General features: G+C 45.0%; 1 long non-coding RNA gene across 2 annotated transcripts in view; it reads left to right on the forward strand.

The window, feature by feature from the left end:
• The first annotated feature begins 891 nt into the window (after nucleotides 1-891).
• Nucleotides 892-18,983, forward strand: part of LOC128405384 (uncharacterized) — a 108,339-nt gene continuing 90,247 nt past the window's right edge. For both annotated transcript variants that reach the window (XR_008328272.1, XR_008328271.1), the window contains exon 1: nucleotides 892-1,037. This is a non-coding gene — a long non-coding RNA (uncharacterized LOC128405384). The remainder of the gene's footprint in view (nucleotides 1,038-18,983) is intronic.

Here is an 18,983-nt window from a genome sequence, read left to right on the forward strand (position 1 = left end):
GCTGTGTTCACAGGAGAAATAGTCCTGTGAAACCACAGGAAGCAGCTGAAAAACAAAAATGCCACCTCTGAAGTGGAGAGGGGTTAATTAACGCTGAAGGAGACAGTGACCGGCAGTGTAGACTGTGACAGGTCGTATGTACTTTGGAAAGTCTTGCCTAAAAGCTTCTCTCAGGTAAGTGTGCCGTCTAAGATTGGGTAAAGATTTTCTAGAGATCAAACATGAATCTTAAGAGAAATTAGGCCCTGAGATACAACTGATTAAGCCCTGATTTTATGAATAGGAAGACTGGTACATTTTTAAACACAGCCAACTGATGCAGCGCTTAAAGTTGAGCCAAAGGACTAAGTGGAACAAGGCATTTAGTTGCAATGAAAGAGAGGAAAAGACATAAAAGTATAAACGTAGCAAAGACTCATCATGATCTATATCTCATTGAAAGCAATTGCGTGGAACACAGGCCTGGTTTACGTACACAACGGAACGGTTTGGTGGTGGTTGCTTTTTGCATAAAAACTCACTACATGTAGAAAACTAGAATAGCAGGGTGTGGGCTTTGCTGGAACCCCTTTCCCTTACATGCTACGCTTTTTAAAAACAACAACAACAAATCTTGCAGAGAACTCTAAACATGAATTTATTCTAAAATGAAAAGCACTCTGGTCCAAATTGGCACAGTCCATTCTACCACCTCAGTATTTCTACTGCCATGTTTTCACACACCAGGCCTCAGTTATGTCTTAACGCTTAACAGGTAGTGCTTGTCACCTGTGCACTTCTCAAAAGCCAAATAATAACATACGGTAATCAAAACTGAGGCAAACGTTCAATAGTGCTCATTTCTATAGTTGCACTGGAAACAGGTTTGTCTTTCTCTCGTCCTCTGCTAGCTTTTGACATGCGGAGAGTATTCCAACAACATGCAGTTTTCTGCCTGCAGTCTGAAGGAGTGCAGCTGTTCAGCTTCATCTCCTACTGCTGGACCTCTGACACCCCTCTGAGTCTGCGTTTGACACCCTTCTTGAGTTTGCTTGAAGGTGAGAGTGAAACTGGAAGACCCCAGCATTCTGTTCCATCTGTTTTGTGGTTTTTGTGGGTCAGACATCATGCTGAAGGAGAGGTGGGGAAACATCCAATTTTATGACAAATTGCAGTAAGCAGGGTGTGTTGGTCTTCGCAAATACCGGCTTTCCGTTGTATGGCAGTACCATGAAGGTTACTCTTTCCAGTGAGAGCCAGTGTGGTGTAGTGGTTAAGAGCGGTAGTCTTGTAATCTGGGGAACCGGGTTCGTGTCTCCGCTCCTCCACATGCAGCTGCTGGGTGACCTTGGGCTAGTCACACTTCTCTGAAGTTTCTCAGCCCCACTCACCTCACAGAGTGTTTGTTGTGGGGGAGGAAGGGAAAGGAGAATGTTAGCCGCTTTGAGACTCCTTAAAGGGAGTGAAAGGCGGGATATCAAATCCAAACTCCTCCTCCTCCTCCTCCTCTTCTTCTTCCTACAGACCCAGCCCTGCCACGCAGGTTTGGGTCAGCAGCACTGCCTGAGTGTCATCTGTATAGACTACTAGCCATTTCATACATACCTGCTGTTGCTCAGGTATTCTAAGAAGCCAAAAAGTCGGTGAAGTTTTGATATCGGCGGTTAAAATCTGTGCACTTTTGAAAGGTTCCATCTGCCGCCATCTTGATTCAAAATGGCACCCAACTGTATCCAAACATAGACAGAAATCTGCTCCGTGATCTGAGGAGCCGTCATGCAAAATTGGGTGACAGTCTCTTAAGACGTGCCCAGATGCATGGCAAATGAACCAAGTTTTGAAAACATTTAATAATAAAAATGATAATAATTTAGTATTTATACCCCACCCATCTGGCTGGGTTTCCCTAGTCACTCTAATTGTTGGCATCTGTCTGTCTCAGGAGACAATGGAGAAGTGCGCCTTTGGGGTGAAGCCAAACTGTTGGAAGGCTACAGCGCTTGCTGTGGCTCTAGAGACAGATACGGCAGAGACATGTTCTGTTGCAGCTGTCCGGTTGTGCAGCTGCTGCATCCTGGCATTTCTTTCCTCTGCATAGACTAATTAATGTGGGACAAAAAATTAAAATAAATTCCTTCCAGTAGCACCTTAAAGACCAACTAAGTTTGTTATTGGTATGAGCTTTCATGTGCATGCACACTTCTTCAGATACACTGAAACAGAAGTCACCAGACCCTTATATATAGTGGGAGGGTGGGGAGGGGTATTACTTAGAAAGGTGGTGATTGGCTGATAGGTGTGGTAAACCTGTTGACGACTGTTAACGACTGCAATTGGTCTTACAGGAAAAAGCAAGGGGTGAGATGGCTAAAAATAGCTTTATCATCTATAATGAGATAAGAACCCAATGTCTCTACAGTGGTATCTCGGATTACAGACGCTTTGGGTTACAGACTCCGCTAACCCAGAATTATTACCTCAGGTTAAGAACTTTGCTTCAGGATGAGAACAGAAATCGTGCTTCAGCAGCGCGGCAACAGCAGGAGGCCCCATTAGCTAAAGTGGTGCTTCAGGTTAAGAACAGTTTCAGGTTAAGAACAGACCTCCGGAACGAATTAAGTACGTAACCAGAGGTACCACTGTATTCAGACCACGTCTCTCCATGGTTTTAAGTTTGGTAATAAGTTGCAATTCAGCAACTTCTCTTTCCAGTCTATTTATCAAATTCTTTTGTAATAAGACATCTACTTTGAGATCTTGTATAGAATGTCTTGGGAGATTGAAGTGTTCTCCTACTGGTTTCTCTGTCTTGTGATTCCTGATATCAGATTTATGTCCATAATGTTTAATTTCCAGTGAAGGCTCTTAGCAAAACACCAAGTCCCCCTCCTTCATGAATATGCCTCCTCACTGCCATTGTCCAACTGCTGCACCACAGCTGCCACCGGCTTTTGCGCACAGAGGCCCAGAACACAACCCCTGCATAAGGGAGTGGTTGCTTGTGCTCTTTGGAACTCCCTGCCCATTGATATTAGGCAGATGTCTTCATTGTATTGGTTTTTTTATTATAATTTTTTAATTAAGTTTGGAAAAGTTTTAATACCTATAAAACATAGCGATGTCAAACATCAAAATGCAGAGTTCTTTCGAACTCTTAGACCACCTTCCGTCCCTCCATGGGTTCCATCTTTAAGATTAAATTTACTGCATCTTTTACCTTTATCTATCTATTATATAACCATAATTACCATTAAAACAATTCCACATTACAAGTGTCTTTACATCCCTGCCAAAGATTTTAACTGTTTACAGTAGTGTTTTAAGTAAATTACAAATTTACTCCAGTCTTTAGAAAATACTTGATCTTCCTGGTTTTGGATCTTCCCTGTCACTTTCGCCATTTCCGCATATTCCGTCAATTTCATCTGCCAGTCTTCTTTTGTAGGTATTTCTCCTTCCTTCCATCTCTGGGCTAGAAGCATTCTCACTGCCATTGTTGCATACATAAAACGTCTTTTATCTTCTCTTGGAAACTCTTCACCTAGTAATTTTATTTTTAATTGTTTAAAATTGCTGATTCCTGTTTATATTTTATTTATAATTGTTTGACATTGTTGGCCTTATTCATATTTTAAATTTCATGCTAACTTTTTTTTAAAAGTTTGTTTTTATAAGGGTTTTTTTTTTAAATGACTATTTTAAGCAGTGTCCTTTGTACGCTGCTTAGAGGTCTTCCGACGACTAAAGTAAATGTATCAATTTTGCTAGGTAAATAAATAAACAAATATCGGCTGCAAAGTGCTCACCCGCCAGCCCCTCCTCACCATTAGGTTCAAAGTCTAAAATGACCTAATCGCGACATTGCCCATCTCTGCTGCAAAGTGCTCTCAGGAGTGCATGCTTGTGCAGAAGAAGGAAAGTGGTTACTTAATCCTATCCCTGCCGTCTGACTTTCCCCTCAAATTTTCCCACCATCAGTTTTGATCCCTGATAGTCAGTACTGGATCTGGGTGGAAGTAGCTTTGTGGGAGGGTCAGGGTAAAGTTACTTGGAACAAATCCCTCCCTCCTCCCAAGGGCACTTTGCAACTTGGCATAATGTGTGACTGTTGATACAACTAGTGCCAAACAAGCTACAGTGGTGCCCCGCAAGACGAACGCCTCGCAAGACGGAAAACCCGCTAGACGAAAGGGTTTTCCGTTTTGGAGGCGCTTCGCAAAACGAATTTCCCTATGGGCTTCCTTCGCAAGATGAAAGCCCATAGGGAAATCTCCGGGACAGCGGGGAAGCACAGCACGTCTTCCCCACTGTCCTCGGACCTCCTCCGAAGGCTGGCGGTGGGGCGGAGAGACCTCCTCCCGCCACCAGCCTTCGGCAGGCTGCTCCGAAGGCTGGCGGTGGGGCGGAGAGACCTCCTCCCGCCACCAGGCTTCGGAAGGCTGCTCCGAAGGCTGGTGGTGGGGCGGAGAGACCTCCTCCCACCGCCAGCCTTCGGAAGGCTCCTCCGAAGGCTGGCGGTGGGGCGGAGAGACCTTCTCCCCGCGCCAGCCTTCGGATGGCTGTCCTGAAGACTTGCGGTGGAAGGAGGGTTTTCCTTCCCACCGCCAACATTCAGAATGCTGTTCTGAATGTTGGCGGTGGGGAGGAAAAACCCTCCTCCCACCGCAAGCCCCGGGAACAGAGGAGAAGCGCTGCGCGCCTTCCCCTCTGTTCCCGTACCTGTCCTGAAGGCTTGTGGTGGGGAGAAAAGCCCTTCTCCGCACCGCCAGCCTGGCAAGCGGTCTCCATAGGAACACATTAATTGATTTTCAATGCATTCCTATGGGAAACCGTGCTTCGCAAGACGAAAAACTCGCAAGAAGAAAAAACTTGCGGAACGAATTAATTTCGTCTTGCGAGTCACCACTGTATAGCTTAGGGCCCCACTCTCTTGGGGGGGGGAATTAAATGGGAAAAAACTTGGATGTACATTTCCAAAACGTAAGATAAGTTCAACAATTACAGTGGATGCTTGGGTTGCGAACGTGTTCCGTGAGGGATCCGCAGCGTTTGCAACCAGCAGTGGTGCGTCTGCGCATGTGCAAAGCGCGATTTAGCACATCTGTTCATGCGCAACCGCCAAAACCTGGAAGTAACCCGTTCTGGTACTTCCAGGTTTTGGCGGTCTGTAATCCGAAAAAACGCAACCTGAAGCATCTGTAACCCGAGGTATGACTGTACTTTGATAAAATACACAATTTGTTATGTGCAAATGGCTTTAGATACCTATTAGGTACATAAATTACCATATAGCATACAGTGGTACCTCGGGTTACATACGCTTCAGGTTACGTACGCTTCAGGTTACAGACTCCGCTAACCCAGAAATATTACCTCGGGTTAAGAACTTGCTTCAGGATGAGAACAGAAATCGTGCTCCGGCGGCGCAGTGGCAGCAGGAGGCCCCATTAGCTAAAGTGGTGCTTCAGGTTAAGAATATTTTCAGGTTAAGAACAGACCTCCAGAGCAAATTAAGTTCTTAACCCGAGGTACCACTGTATATCCAACACAAAAAAAACCAGCGACAAATTGTTGTTGACAAAGGACAGCTGGACATATAAATGGTCCCATTACCTTCAGTGGCTTAGGGCCTCAGCAAACCTAAATCCAGCCCTGAATATAACTGGTGGCTATAGTCCAACATGGGGTTTGCCCCTCACTTTCTTAGGATGGGTAAATAGTCCATGGCTTACCCAGTGGATTGCCATAGAAGAAGAAGAAGAAGAGGAGGAGTTTGGATTTGATATCCCACTTTATCACTACGCTAAGGAGTCTCAAAGCGGCTAACAGTCTCCTTTCCCTTCCTCCCCCACAACAAACATTCTGTGAGGTGAGTGGGGCTGTGAGACTTCAAAGAAGTGTGACTGGCCCAAGGTCACCCAGCAGCTGCATGTGGAGGAGCAGAGACGCGAACCCGGTTCCCCAGATTACGAGTCCACCGCTCTTAACCACTACACCACATACCCTTTAACATGGGCAATATCCATGGACCTCTAACATAAGCGCATGTAAGTGTCTTCGCAGGAGGAACCCATCTCCCCCTTTCCGCAATCTTTTCGGCTTCTGGATTTAGCTTTGCTCCATTTCCTTAATCACTGCCTTTCAGGACACGGGGAATAGACTGCATTCAGCTTTGCATATATAATTGCATCTGTGACCCTTGACAGCTTTAATCAACATATGGAATTTAAATACATGCCGCTATTCCCCCGTGGCTTGGTTAGACGTTTAAATCTGCCTTGAAATCAATAGCCTGCATCAGTGACTAAATAAAATTAGCAATAGGCTGGAAGTGAAATGGAAGCTACTCTTGAAGAGTATTTGCAGAGAGCCTCCATCCGCCCCCCCGCCCTTCCAGGAGGCTGTGCCATCTGGAACTGTGACATTCCAACTGCAATGCTAGCGATGGAGAGCCTTCAATAACCGTTTTGTCACCAGCAAGAGGGGCTGTATATGGGGCTGATTTGTAGTTTGGCGACAGAATAGTTCTGTCCTGGTTAACCAGTGGCAAGGCTTTACCTGGCAAGATGGGTGGAGGGAGACAAGAGCTTCTGTGGCCAGAAATGTTTAAGGACAGCACCTTTGTGGCTGCCAGGACCACATAACACCGGTCCTGAGAAATCTGCATTGGCTCCCAGTACATTTCCAAGCACAATTCAAAGTGTTGGTGCTGACCTTTAAGGCCCTAAACGGCCTCGGTCCTGTATACCTGAAGGAGCGTCTTTATCCCCATCGTTCAGCCCTGACACTGAGATCCAGTGCTGAGGGCCTTGTGGCAGTTCCCTCATTGCAAGAAGTGAGGTTACAGGGAACCAGGCAGAGAGCCTTTTGGTAGTGGCCCTGTGAAACACCCTCCCATCAGATGTCAAGGAAATAAGCAGCCATCTTATCTTTAAAAGACAACTGAAGGCAGTCCTGTTTAGGGAAGTTTTTAATATTTAATGCTGTATTGTTTTTAACACTCGATTGGGAGCCGCCCAGAGTGACTGGGAAACTCAGCCAGATGGGCGGGGTATTAATAATAATAATAATAATAATAATAATAATAATAATAATAATAATTTATTATTTGGATAGGTATTTGGCCTCTTGGCTGGCACCTGCTTCCCCCCACCACGACAGATAATTAATGCACACACACACTTTGCACATGTAATTTTGGCACGCTTTTAGTTAGGTAGAGATATTTGGTTGTGGTGCGTAATGTTGAATGAAAGTTTGTCAGGCACCATTAGCAAATGACCCAGAAAGCGATGGAAGATAATCGGATATAAGTGTCTCATGCCCCCAACCTTAAATTCATATACGTATCCATTTGCTTTTTTAAAAAGTAAATCTGTACATACCAAATACACATGTGCATGTCGCTCAATACATTCTTTCATTCTTTTTTGTACACAATTTTTTGTCTAATGCCCACATTTTTGCAAAATGTCCCCCCCCCCCAAATAGGAATTTGTGCACATTACTTTTCCTAACATACTCCATTTTGGACACTCTTTCCCCTAATATACTTGTTTTTGTATGCTTTTATTTGGTTTTCCAGTGGGACCGCAACATTCAGAGAAGTGCACATTTGGAAAGGTAGCTATGCTTTGGTTTGCGCATTTGGGTTTGGGGAGCGCGAATAAGCTGGGTTTGCATTAAAATGTGAAAGGAAACAATTTTTTCCCTTCATCCCTGGCTCAGAAACCAAACCAAACACTTGCATTTAAGCTGATGTTAGCCTGGGAGCTCCTCCTTTACTTTGTTTCAATTGGCTGAATTTGATTAATGAGGATTAAAAAGCATTGCTTTTCCTTATCCCCCCCTCCAACTCACAAAAAATGAGGTTTAGACTCCTCTAAAACAGACTTTCAAGCAGACTTTGAAATTAAGAAAAAAAGCACTTTTAAAATAGATTTTATGTTATTAGCTTAAAAATGCAACGAAATGTAAAGCCCCACTGACCTGTTTGAAGGTCCAAATGGAAGCAACTTGGTCAGTCTAGAAGGCAGGTAGCTGTTTTGCAGCACAAGGCAAAACCAGGTGTGTCCACTAGGTGTCTCTCTGTGCTGTGTGTACAGACATAGGCCAATGACCTGCCTTCTATTTTGCAAAAGTGTTGGGCAGCCAAACAGTGCTTACTGTCAAAGAGATGTGAAGCCTTAGCCATAAATGATCTGCTAGCAAGGGCTGGCTGCCATAATGGACTGCCATGCTTATGCCTAGGTGGCGATGTGGAGAGAATTCTGTCATTATTCTAGAGATGGACTAAGTGAATTATAGTCCATCTTTCCTCTGGAATTGCAATTCCCCACCGCCACCCCATTTGTTTTAACAGAGAGTCCAGGCGACATCTTTGTCAAATCATTGTAATTCATTGTTTTCTGCGTTGATTTATGTCAGTTTTCCGGATTGAATAAGGGACGGTTGCTGCTTATCCAGTATGGGCAGGCAAAACGCTGCTATTGAGGCTTAAAGACAGCTTTCCCCAAACCTGGGTAAAAGAAGAAGAGGAGTTTGGTAAAGGGACCCCTGACCATTAGGTCCAGTCGTGGCCGACTCTGGGGTTGCAGTGCTCATCTCGCTTTATTGGCCGAGGGAGCCAGCGTACAGCTTCCGGGTCATGCGGCCAGCATGACTAAGCCGCTTCTGGCGAACCAGAGCAGCGCACGGAAACGCCGTTTACCTTCCCGCCGGAGCGGTACCTATTTATCTACTTGCACTGTTACGTGCGTTCAAGCTGCTAGGTTGGCAGGAGCAGGGACCGAGCAACGGGAGCTCACCCCGTCCCGGGGATTCAAACTGCCAACCTTCTGATTGGCAAGTCCTAGGCTCTGTGGTTTAAGCCACAGCGCCACCCGTGTCCCTCCAGATGTTGCTGGACTACAATTCCCACAATCCCAACTGGGCATCATGTGGGCTGGAGTTGATGGGCGTTACAACATCTGGGGACTTGAGTAGGGTTGGCACCTGTGCTGTATAATACAGGATTGTCCTGTATTTCAATGTAAAATGTTACATCCTGTATTGATACAGTTTTGTCCTGTATTTCAGGTCTTCTCTCTCTTTCTCTACCAAGTTAGGGATCCTCTCCAAAGGCATGTGTTGGAAAAGGTGTGTGAAAGGTCATGTATTTAAGCTATGGGTAGCCAAGCATAGACAAATTTACAAATTGTGTGTGTGTGTGTGTGTGTGTGTGTGAGAGAGAGAGAGAGAGAGAGAGAGAGAGAGAGAGAGAGAGAAATTCAAGAGGGACCATCCTGTTAGGCTGCAGTACAGTGGTACCTCGGGTTACATACGCTTCAGGTTACAGACTCCACTAACCCAGAAATATTACCTCGGGTTAAGAACTTTGGTTCAGGATGAGAACAGAAATCGTCTTCCGGCGGCGTGGCGGCAGCAGCAGGAGGCCCCATTAGCTAAAGTGGTGCTTCAGGTTAAGAACAGTTTCAGGTTAAGAACGGACCTCCGGAACGAATTAAGTACTTAACCCGAGGTACCACTGTACATTGTAATGGATTGCTTTTGAAGACAAAAAATTGTCCACCCATTGCGCACCCTGTCCTGTATTTTGCCAGAACAAAGGTAGCAACCATAGACTTGAGACTGGGAAAGGCTATCTTTAAAGGGGATACGTTCCTAATGAAAAGCTTCCTTCTAATGAAGAGAAAACCAGATTTGAGGCAATTCTCCCCATGATGCTTGTAGAGATTGCTGTGCAATAAGCCTTCCCTCCCCAGTCTCAATTTCCATTAAAATCCCTTCCCCCTGTCCCCGGTGGGGCAATTACCATTAGGTGGTGGGGAATCCCCCAACAGAGCCATGTTGTCATTCTGGGTTACTGCAATACAATGCCAGGAACTTGGTCACACTTCAAAACCAGTCGAGCTCATCTTCTGCAGGCAATAAAAGTATAATAGTTGCTCACACAGAGCAGTAGGATGAGTGAGACTGAGAGTCTATCAAAAGCATCCACTGCCATAAGCAACCCCCGTGTAACTTGCGAGCCTTGAAAAGATTCCATCTAACGCCCTTAATGACAGGCTATAAATTATATGGGTGCCAGAGCATCCAGTGCTCATCAAGGCTTTAAACGTGGAAATGTCACTGGAAGAAGCTTCTATTTGAATGAGGCTGAGCAAGGGAAACTTGTAAATCCTGGCTGTGGTGTCAGGTGAGCACCCTACCCACACGGCTGCAAGGCTAGTAAAAAAATTACGGGCCGCTTTTGTGAGCAGTAGATTTTGTCCATCATGAGACACTTTCCCCTGAGGGTTTCCTGCAGCACTCTTATTTTGCTTTTTCATTCGCTCATGGCGTAGCAGACTCGCTGCTAAAACCACTGCTAAACATTAGTAAATACACATTGCCTTTTGCAAACATATGTTCTGGACTACCACCCCTCCCTTCTCTGATGATTGTCAAATCAAGTGAAGGAGGAGATTGTCATCTTCCTGCCTACCCCCTGTTCTGTCACGTTCGTCCTATTTTCAGATTTATATTATTGACTATTGCTGCAAATCCTCCTCCCTTAATCTGGCACCAGTGTGGCTTCCCCAAGGTCACCCAGTAAGCTTCATGGCTGAGTGGAAGCTAGGACCCTGGTCTCCCAGATCTTAGTCCAACACTCTTAACCACTATACCACACTGTCTTCTATAGAAGTATAGCTGGATAGGGAGCAGTGTATGCTTGGGTGTCAGAGAGAAAGAAAGAATATTATGTTGTTGTTGTTGTTGTGTCATTTAGTCGTGTCCAACTCTTCGTGACCCCCTGGACCAGAGCACGCCAGGCACTCCTGTCTTCCATTGCCTCCCACAGTTTGGTCAAATTCATGCTGGTAGCTTCGAGAACACTGTCCAACCATCTTGTCCTCTGTCGTCCCCTTCTCCTTGTGCCCTCCATCTTTCCCAACATCAGGGTCTTTTCCAGGGAGTCTTCTCTTCTCATGAGGTGGCCAAAGTATTGGAGCCTCAGCTTCAGGATCTGTCCTTCCAGTGAGCACTCAGGGTATATTATAGAAATTATAAAATGTTTGTGTTCGGTGTGCAAGGGAGCTGTCCATATGTATGTATGGATGTCTGTTTGAGGTTCATAGCTTGCAGGCACGGACAGATCACAAACTGGTGCTCAGCTCTCATAAATGAACCATGATGCGAGGGGGGCGTGGGGTAGATGAGATAACAAGTAGCTGTGCTTCTGACCGTATCATCCTACCACTGTCGACAGAGCCATTTTTAACATTTCCTTCATGGATCAAAGTATGCATGTTCCCTTCACTTGGTCATTGCTAAGCGAAGGTGGGATTTTTTCAGCCTGTCATCTTTCAGTGGCATTTCCAGCCTGCCACCTCAGCTAGATGGGAAAACAACAGGCTGGCAAATGACAAGTTCTGGCTCCAGGATGCCCTAGACGCCATCTGCTTTTGCAAGTGACAGGTCACTCCCCTGCCAAAATGTGTGCTACAGCTGCTAGAAGCAAGGATCTTTGAAAAGTACCCAATCTCGCCATCGAACCATTGCAAGTTTGAGTAAGGCCAGTGAAAGGAGAGTGCTTGTCAACTAATGTTGGAGAAAAAAAAACTTACCTCCAGATTATCTGCGTGCCCAGGCTCCATGTAGCTACTATGGCTAATGGCCATTGTTAGACCTATGCTCCATTAATTTTTCCAGCTCTTAAAAAAAAGAAGAGGCTAAGCTAATGGCCATCATCACATCTTTGGCCTTGGCCCAGTATACCTGAAGGAGCATCTCCACCCCCATCGTTAATCCCAGACACTGAGGTCCAGAGCTGAGGGCCTTCTGGTGGTTCCCTCACTGCGAGAAGTGAAGTTACAGGGAACCAGCCAGAGGGCCTTCTCGGTGGTGGCACCCGCCCTGTGGAATGCCCTCCCATCAGATGTCAAGGAAATAAACAACTGCACAACTTTTAGAAGGCTGCCCTGTTTAGGGAAGTTTTTATTTTTTTATGTTCTAACATGTTTTTAATATTCTATTGGGAGCCACCCAGAGTGGCTGTGGAGGCCTGGCCAGAAGGGTGGGGTATAATAAATTATTATTATTATTATTATTATTATTAATAATAATAATAATAATTATTATTATTATGAACCATGGGAAGAAAGAGAAGCATTTATCTCCATTCAGGAAGCCACGTCCCTTAATTCTCACAACTCAAAGTGCTTAACTCTGAGGTGGGGTGGGGGCTCTTCCAAAATTAAGTGAATGCATGGCACTGTATACTTACATTATTCCTCAGCTGGTTTTCCTCCATCATACACACACTTTTACCTTTATTGGCTAGAGCTGCTCTTCATGAGGACTTGGGTTTTTGCCATTTGCTGCAGTACTAATGCGACATGTTCCTATTACAGCCTTATGTTAGAGTGGACTCTGAGTTCATGGGGGTACTGGGCCTAAAGCCTGCAGCATATATGAGGTCTTAGGAAAGATTCAGAATCCTGACAGCATGGATGAAACTGAGCGAGATGATCTCATCCCGATCCCTGAGTGGATATTAATCCACCACGCAGAATGAACCATACCACTTGGCAGTGTTTCAAGTCTCTCCTTGGGGAATGCCTAAGAATAGCAGGTGTGTGTGTGTGTGTGTGTGTGTGTGTTGTGGAGGGAGGGGGTGGGCTACAGACAGGGAAAGGAGTCTGCAGGTGTACTGGCAGAAGTATACAGCTCCCTGGACTGCACTTGTCTAAAGCCGATTTGATTAATAATCCCTTTACTTGTCATCGGATTAACCCCTCCAGATGGGGATTGTAGGTGCGTGGCAGGGAGGGGGAAGTTTACAAAATGTACAAGCAACCTTCGAGAGACTCTTCTGTTTCCTAACTGGTAGTCTCTAGAGACCAGGATTTGAGCTACAGCTTGCCAATAGATGAAACGGCTCGTTCCTGTTTCAGCACTGAAATGTCACCCAGAAATGCGGTGTAGAAGTTGAATCTTAAAAGGATGCAGATTTGAGGTTTTCCTGTCAGACCCCTGTCACGCCTTTTTGGCATGCAGAGCTGGCAGCTAAAAAGCACATTATTAATATTATGGAGATTCATTGGGTTGCCTTTATGTAGGTGGAGAAAGCTACTTATGTGCCCAGCTGATCCTTGCGTTCTGCAGGTGAGGCGTGTCTGTGGATGCTGATTCATTGAAAGGTCCTTTCCACATAATATAGGAATTGGGCCTTTAACATTGTGGAAGTCCTTCCCCTTGAATAGTAGACAGTTGAATAGTTGTCTTTTCAGTGTCTGCTGGAGGGTGCTATTAGTGTGCTTTGTTTTTATTCTTGTTTTTATTATGTATTTTTAATCTTGTATTTTTATGCTGTGAACCACCCTGACATCTTTGGAAGAAGGGTGGTATACAAATTTAATAAATGAAATGAAATACAGTTGTGCCTTGGAAGCTGAACGGAATCTGTTCCGGAAGACTTCCAAAACGTTCGGAAACCAAAGCACGGCTTCTGATTGGCTGCAGGAAGCTTCCGGCCACGGAAGCCTGGTGGGGCGTTCAGCTTCCAAAAGTAGTTCACAAACTGGAACGCTCACTTCCAGGTTTGTGACATTCAGGAGCCAAAACGTTCGAGAACTAAGCTGTTCGAAAACCAAGGTACGACTGTATAAATAAAAAAAATAAAATAAAATAAAATATTGAAGACCTTCCTTTTTAACAAGCATTCTAAGATGAGATTTGTATATGAAATTTGACTCATACAGTGGTACATCGGGATGCGAATGGGATCCATTCTGGAGCCCCGTTTGCATCCTGAATAGAACGTAAGACACGATGCACATGTGCGAGTCGCGTTTCACCCTCTTCCGCGCATGCACGTGACATCATTTTGACCGTCTGCGCATGCGTGAGCGGCGAAACCCGGAAGTAACACGCTCCGTTACTTCCCGGTCGCCACGGAGCGCAACTCGAAAATACTTATCCTGAAGCGTATTTATTCCGAGGTATGACTGTATAACCAGCATGCTTGAGTCTAATTAATTCATGAAGGGGTTAAAACCATAGAGTAAACTGTCCTGTTTCAGGAGGTGTCTTCATGTTGCTGTCACTCCTAGCACCAGTGTCTAGAAACACCCACAGTGAGCTTCATATCAGAAAAGGGAACTGAGCCAAAGTCCCCCCCCCCCAACCTCAGCACTCTCGCTTAAACTCATGTTTGGATTTTTAAATAATCAGCACTGATCCCATTGTGGCTTGTCCTGCTACTTCATGTGTATGTACCTGGCTGAAAGAAAAGCTGCAAGACTTAGCAAACTACCCACAGCCCGTTCTTGTGCGTGGAAGGAAGTCCCATAGAGCACAATGTACCTTACTCTTCTGCAACTGAGCGTAGAATTTCAGCCTTCCTGAGGATTCCTAAGCATGTTTACTCGGAAGTCACATCCAGTTCAATAGGATTTGCTGCCAGCATGTTTAGGATTGCAGCCTGGATTAGTTATAAAACCATTATTTGCACGGGGCTTGTCTGGAGTTCCTAAACATTGTTTTTGAAATCATTGACCTCAGACAAATTAGTGGATAATATATATTTTTTCTCCCTCACATTGACGGTTTGTTATCAGAGGAAATGTCCTTGGAATCAGGGCTCGCTGTTGTTTGAGAGCTTTATCTGTGTGACAAATTCCATTCTGTAGGCTCTTATGCCAAAAATGGTTAGATGCGCATTCTTAGGGAATGACTGTTTGGGGCACTGAGTATGAACTCATTGGATAGTTTTAATAATAACAAAATTCTTTCAGATTGTCCAGAGTGTTCAGAGCACCCATACATGCTATCTTCTTTCATTCTCACAACAACCAGCTGAGGTAGGTTAGGCTAAGAGAAAGTCACTAGCCCAAAGTCACGCAAACATAAACCCTTAGCAGATTGTGTGTTTAGACTTGGACCGGAAAGACCCAATTGAAACACTCTTGCCTGCCTTACTGAATGTGGTTAAGATGTGTAGTCCACTTTTCAGGGATCAACTTCCTAAACAATTTGAGGCCAAGGTATTTGAAGGGCTGGCTTCTTCTACATGAACTGTCTTTTACATTCACCTCCATGTCTAGGTGGCTGGGACAGAGCCTTCTTAGTAGTGGCTCCAAGGTTGTACAATGCCCTTCCATGGGACGTTTGGGCTAGACAGAGCATATTTGGAAGCTGCTGTGCTGCCAAATACAGCAGTTCTTTCAGGACAAAAGGAATGAGGAGGTGGAAGGGGAACCAAAACAGTTTTATTAACAATAAACAGCAGGCATGCAAAGCATAAAATAAAACATACCCGACAGGGGCTACCCAATCTCCCCTTCAGCTGCCCGGAGCCCCAGGTAGAGCAGCAGGAGAAAGACCCCGACCGTTGGTCTCCCAGCATCAGGTCCTTTGATCTGGGTAGAAGCTCTCTGGGCCCCTCCCACCTATGGGAGCCTTTCTTAACTTGAAACTGTTCTTAACCTGAAGCACCACTTTAGCTAATGGGGCCTCCTGCTGCCGCTGTGCCGCCGGAGCACGATTTCTGTTCTTATCCTGAAGAAAAGTTCTTAACTTGAAGCACTATTTCTAGGTTAGCGGAGTCTGTAACCTGAAGCGTATGTAACCTGAGGCATATGTAACCTGAGGTACCACTGTATTGTGAAGTGACTTCATTGGACACAATCCACTGTCACAGAATATGTCAGATTTGTCAAGTTGTTTTGTTGCTCAAATTTGGGTATTATGGATTAGATTCAGCCTACTCTTTTACCCAGCCAAGATGTTTTTTCAGTGAAAGCTATCCAGTACTGCCAGCATGTCTAGTAATTCTACTAAGGTTATAAGTCTATAAAAATAGTTTAGTTCCTCAATATGGTACCAACCACCCCATTTTGAAGTCTGTATAATTAGAATTGTGCTGACGGATGAAAGTAGAATATTGTTTTCCGCTAGCAATGTTCTCTCGATAAAGAGATGTTTAATCGCTCATCAGTGTCGGAAAGCAGGCTAAGTGAGGAACATTTTGCTGTATTAAATGCAGAAGACAGTTCAATTTTATCCATAAGTGAAATATAAGGTTTTTCCATCACAATCATTACAGAGTTTACACTGTTCAGTCTGCATTTTTTCAGTGAAGCTCCACAAATTTATTGCCCTCTTGGGCTAAAGGCATGAAACCGATAGCCCACTTGAATATTAGATTTTTAAAAATTATCTATTATTGACTATGGTTTTTTTTTTTTTTTTACACAATTAAGGCTGTGATCCTTACCTGGGAGTAAGACTAACTTAACAGATTGAGAATTACTTCTGAGTAGGTATGTATAGGATTACATTGTAATGTTGGTTTTTTTCCTGTGAAAACTACTCATTTTCAATGCCCAACATGGCTCATCATTTTTTTAGGCTCAAAAAAGGGGCTGCCTTATTTTTTTCACTCCAGATAGTAATGCTAAGGGATTCTGTACCAGTAATATCAGTAGATGGAGGGGATCTGGGTAGGAGTAGTTTCTCAAATCCCTTCAGCCCTGTGGCGTGACAAACTCCACTTGCAGAAATCCCTCTCCTGCACGACTACTAATGATACAACCGCTCTGCGCTCTCTCTCATGTTGTACCTCATGAAAATTGCATGGGGGAGAATATATTCCATTTAAATTGAAACAGCTTTGGATAAAAGAAGAGAATAGAACACTCTATCATGTAGGAGTGTTTTTTTTTTTTTTAAGGGTAGGGTGATGTTGTTTCCTTCTAATCCAAAGAAGAAGGGATCTTTCATCTGTTATTAAAGTTGGCTTGCTAAACAGCCAAGAACATAAGAAGAATAGAATTGTAGAGTTGAAAGGGACCACGATGGTCATCTAGTCCAACCCCCTGCTGTGCAGGGATCTTTGGCCCAATGTGGGGCTCAAACCCATGACCTTGAGATTAAGTGTATCATGCTCTACTAACTGAGCTATCTCTCTGCTGCTCTCAGATATCAGGGCAATGGCCCTTCTTAGTCCCACATCCTGTTCACACAGTGGCCAACCAGAGATGCTATGGCCGCAGTCCTACATCCACTTACCTAGGGATTTACTTCTAAGTAGGCATGAAGTGAAAGCTGGACCATAAAGAAGGCTGATCACCGAAGAATTGATGCTTTTGAATTATGGTGCTGGAGGAGACTCTTGAGCGTTCCATGGACTGCAAGAAGATCAGACCTATCCATTCTTAAGGAAATCAGCCCTGAGTGCTCACTGGAAGGACAGAAGAAGAAGAAGAAGAAGAAGAAGAAGAAGAAGAAGAAGAAGAGGAGTTTGGATTTGATATCCCGCTTTATCACTACCCGAAGGAGTCTCAAAGCAGCTAACAATCTCCTTTTCCCTTCCTCCCCCACAACAAACACTCTGTGAGGTGAGTGGGGCCGAGAGACTTCAGAGAAATGTGACTAGCCCAAGGTCACCTAGCAGCTGCATGTGGAGGAGTGGAGACGCGAACCCGGTTCCCCAGATTACAAGTCTACCGCTCTTAACCACTACACCACACTGGCTCATGAAGCTGAGGCTCCAATACTTTGGCCACCTCATGAGAAGAGAAGACTCCCTGGAAAAGACCCTGATGTTGGGAAAGATGGAAGGGCACAAGGAGAAGGGGACGACAGAGGACGAGGTGGTTGGATAGTGTTCGCGAAGCTACCAGCATGAGTTTGACCAAACTGCGGGAGGCAGTGGAAGACAGGAGTGCCAGGCGTGCTCTGGTCCATGGGGTCACGAAGAGTCGGACATGACTAAATGACTAAACAACAACAACAGGCATGCATTGGATTGTGCTGTAAGCGGGCTTTGGGCTCTTGCAGCAGATATTAAAATGCTAGCCATGTGGAAAAGGGCAGTGATGTTTGCTTGCTTGCTTGCTTGTTCCACGTGGCAGGAGCTGTTCAGAGCTTTTAAAATGGCTTTTATCTCTCCAGGCTTCTTCTCTGCTTCTTACACAATCATATCAGCTGTGCTTCTACATCCTCATATATATGTATGTGTGTGTGTGTCCATACGTACTTTGAATATGGTCTGCCTGGGAACTGTTAGCTTCTGCTCAGAAAAAGTGAGTGTTTGCTGGCGGCTCTGTTTGATTGAATGAACACAACTGCTGTAGAAGAGCCCAGCTCTGTTCCCAGCTACGTTTTGTTGTTTACGATCTGGGTTCATACTTTTGCCATTAGCTTTTTCTTGGGTCATGCATGCAGCCATTTCCATTCTGGACTAGAAACCCGACCTTCTTGGATCTAGCTGGGTGTTCAGCTGCCTTTGCTAATTGCTGGAGAGGTGAGAGGGGAAAAAGCTGTACAATCTAAAGCAATGCGCAGAGAGTTGAGCTGTTCCAAATCCCCCCCTCCCTCCCTCTTTCACACAAACAGAAACAAAGATGTTACATCAAGACATAGAGATTTCCCACACATCTCAGAGGCAAGGATTCCTCTTTCTGTAATTACTGGACTTATGGGACACGGGTGGCGCTGTGGGTTAAACCACAGAGCCTAGGACTTGCTGATCAGAAGGTCGGCAATTCAAATCCCCGCGACAGGGTGAGCTCCTGTTTCTTGGTCCCAGCTCCTGCCAACCTAGCAGTTCGAAAGCACGTCAAAGTGCAAGTAGATAAATAGGTACCGCTCCGGCGGAAAGGTAAACGGCATTTCCGTGCACTGCTCTGGTTCGCTAGAAGCGGCTTAGTCATGTTGGCCACATGACCCGGAAGCTGTACGCCGGCTCCCTCGGCCAATAAAGCGAGATGAGCGCCACAACCCCAGAGTTGGTCACGACTGGACCTAATGGTCAGGGGTCCCTTTACCTTTACCTTACCCTGGACTTATATGGGAACTTGTAATTATTCAACTCCAGCTCCTATCATTCCCAGCCATCAAGGTCAGGGATGATGAAAGTTATCATAAAGCAACATCTATAAGACTGCAAGTTCCCCAAGTTCACTGTAAACCCCATTGAGTCAAACTTTACCTATTAATTCCAAGTAAATGTGTAT

This window comes from Podarcis raffonei, chromosome 17, assembly GCF_027172205.1.
Source record: "Podarcis raffonei isolate rPodRaf1 chromosome 17, rPodRaf1.pri, whole genome shotgun sequence".
NCBI classification, from domain to species: domain Eukaryota; kingdom Metazoa; phylum Chordata; class Lepidosauria; order Squamata; family Lacertidae; genus Podarcis; species Podarcis raffonei.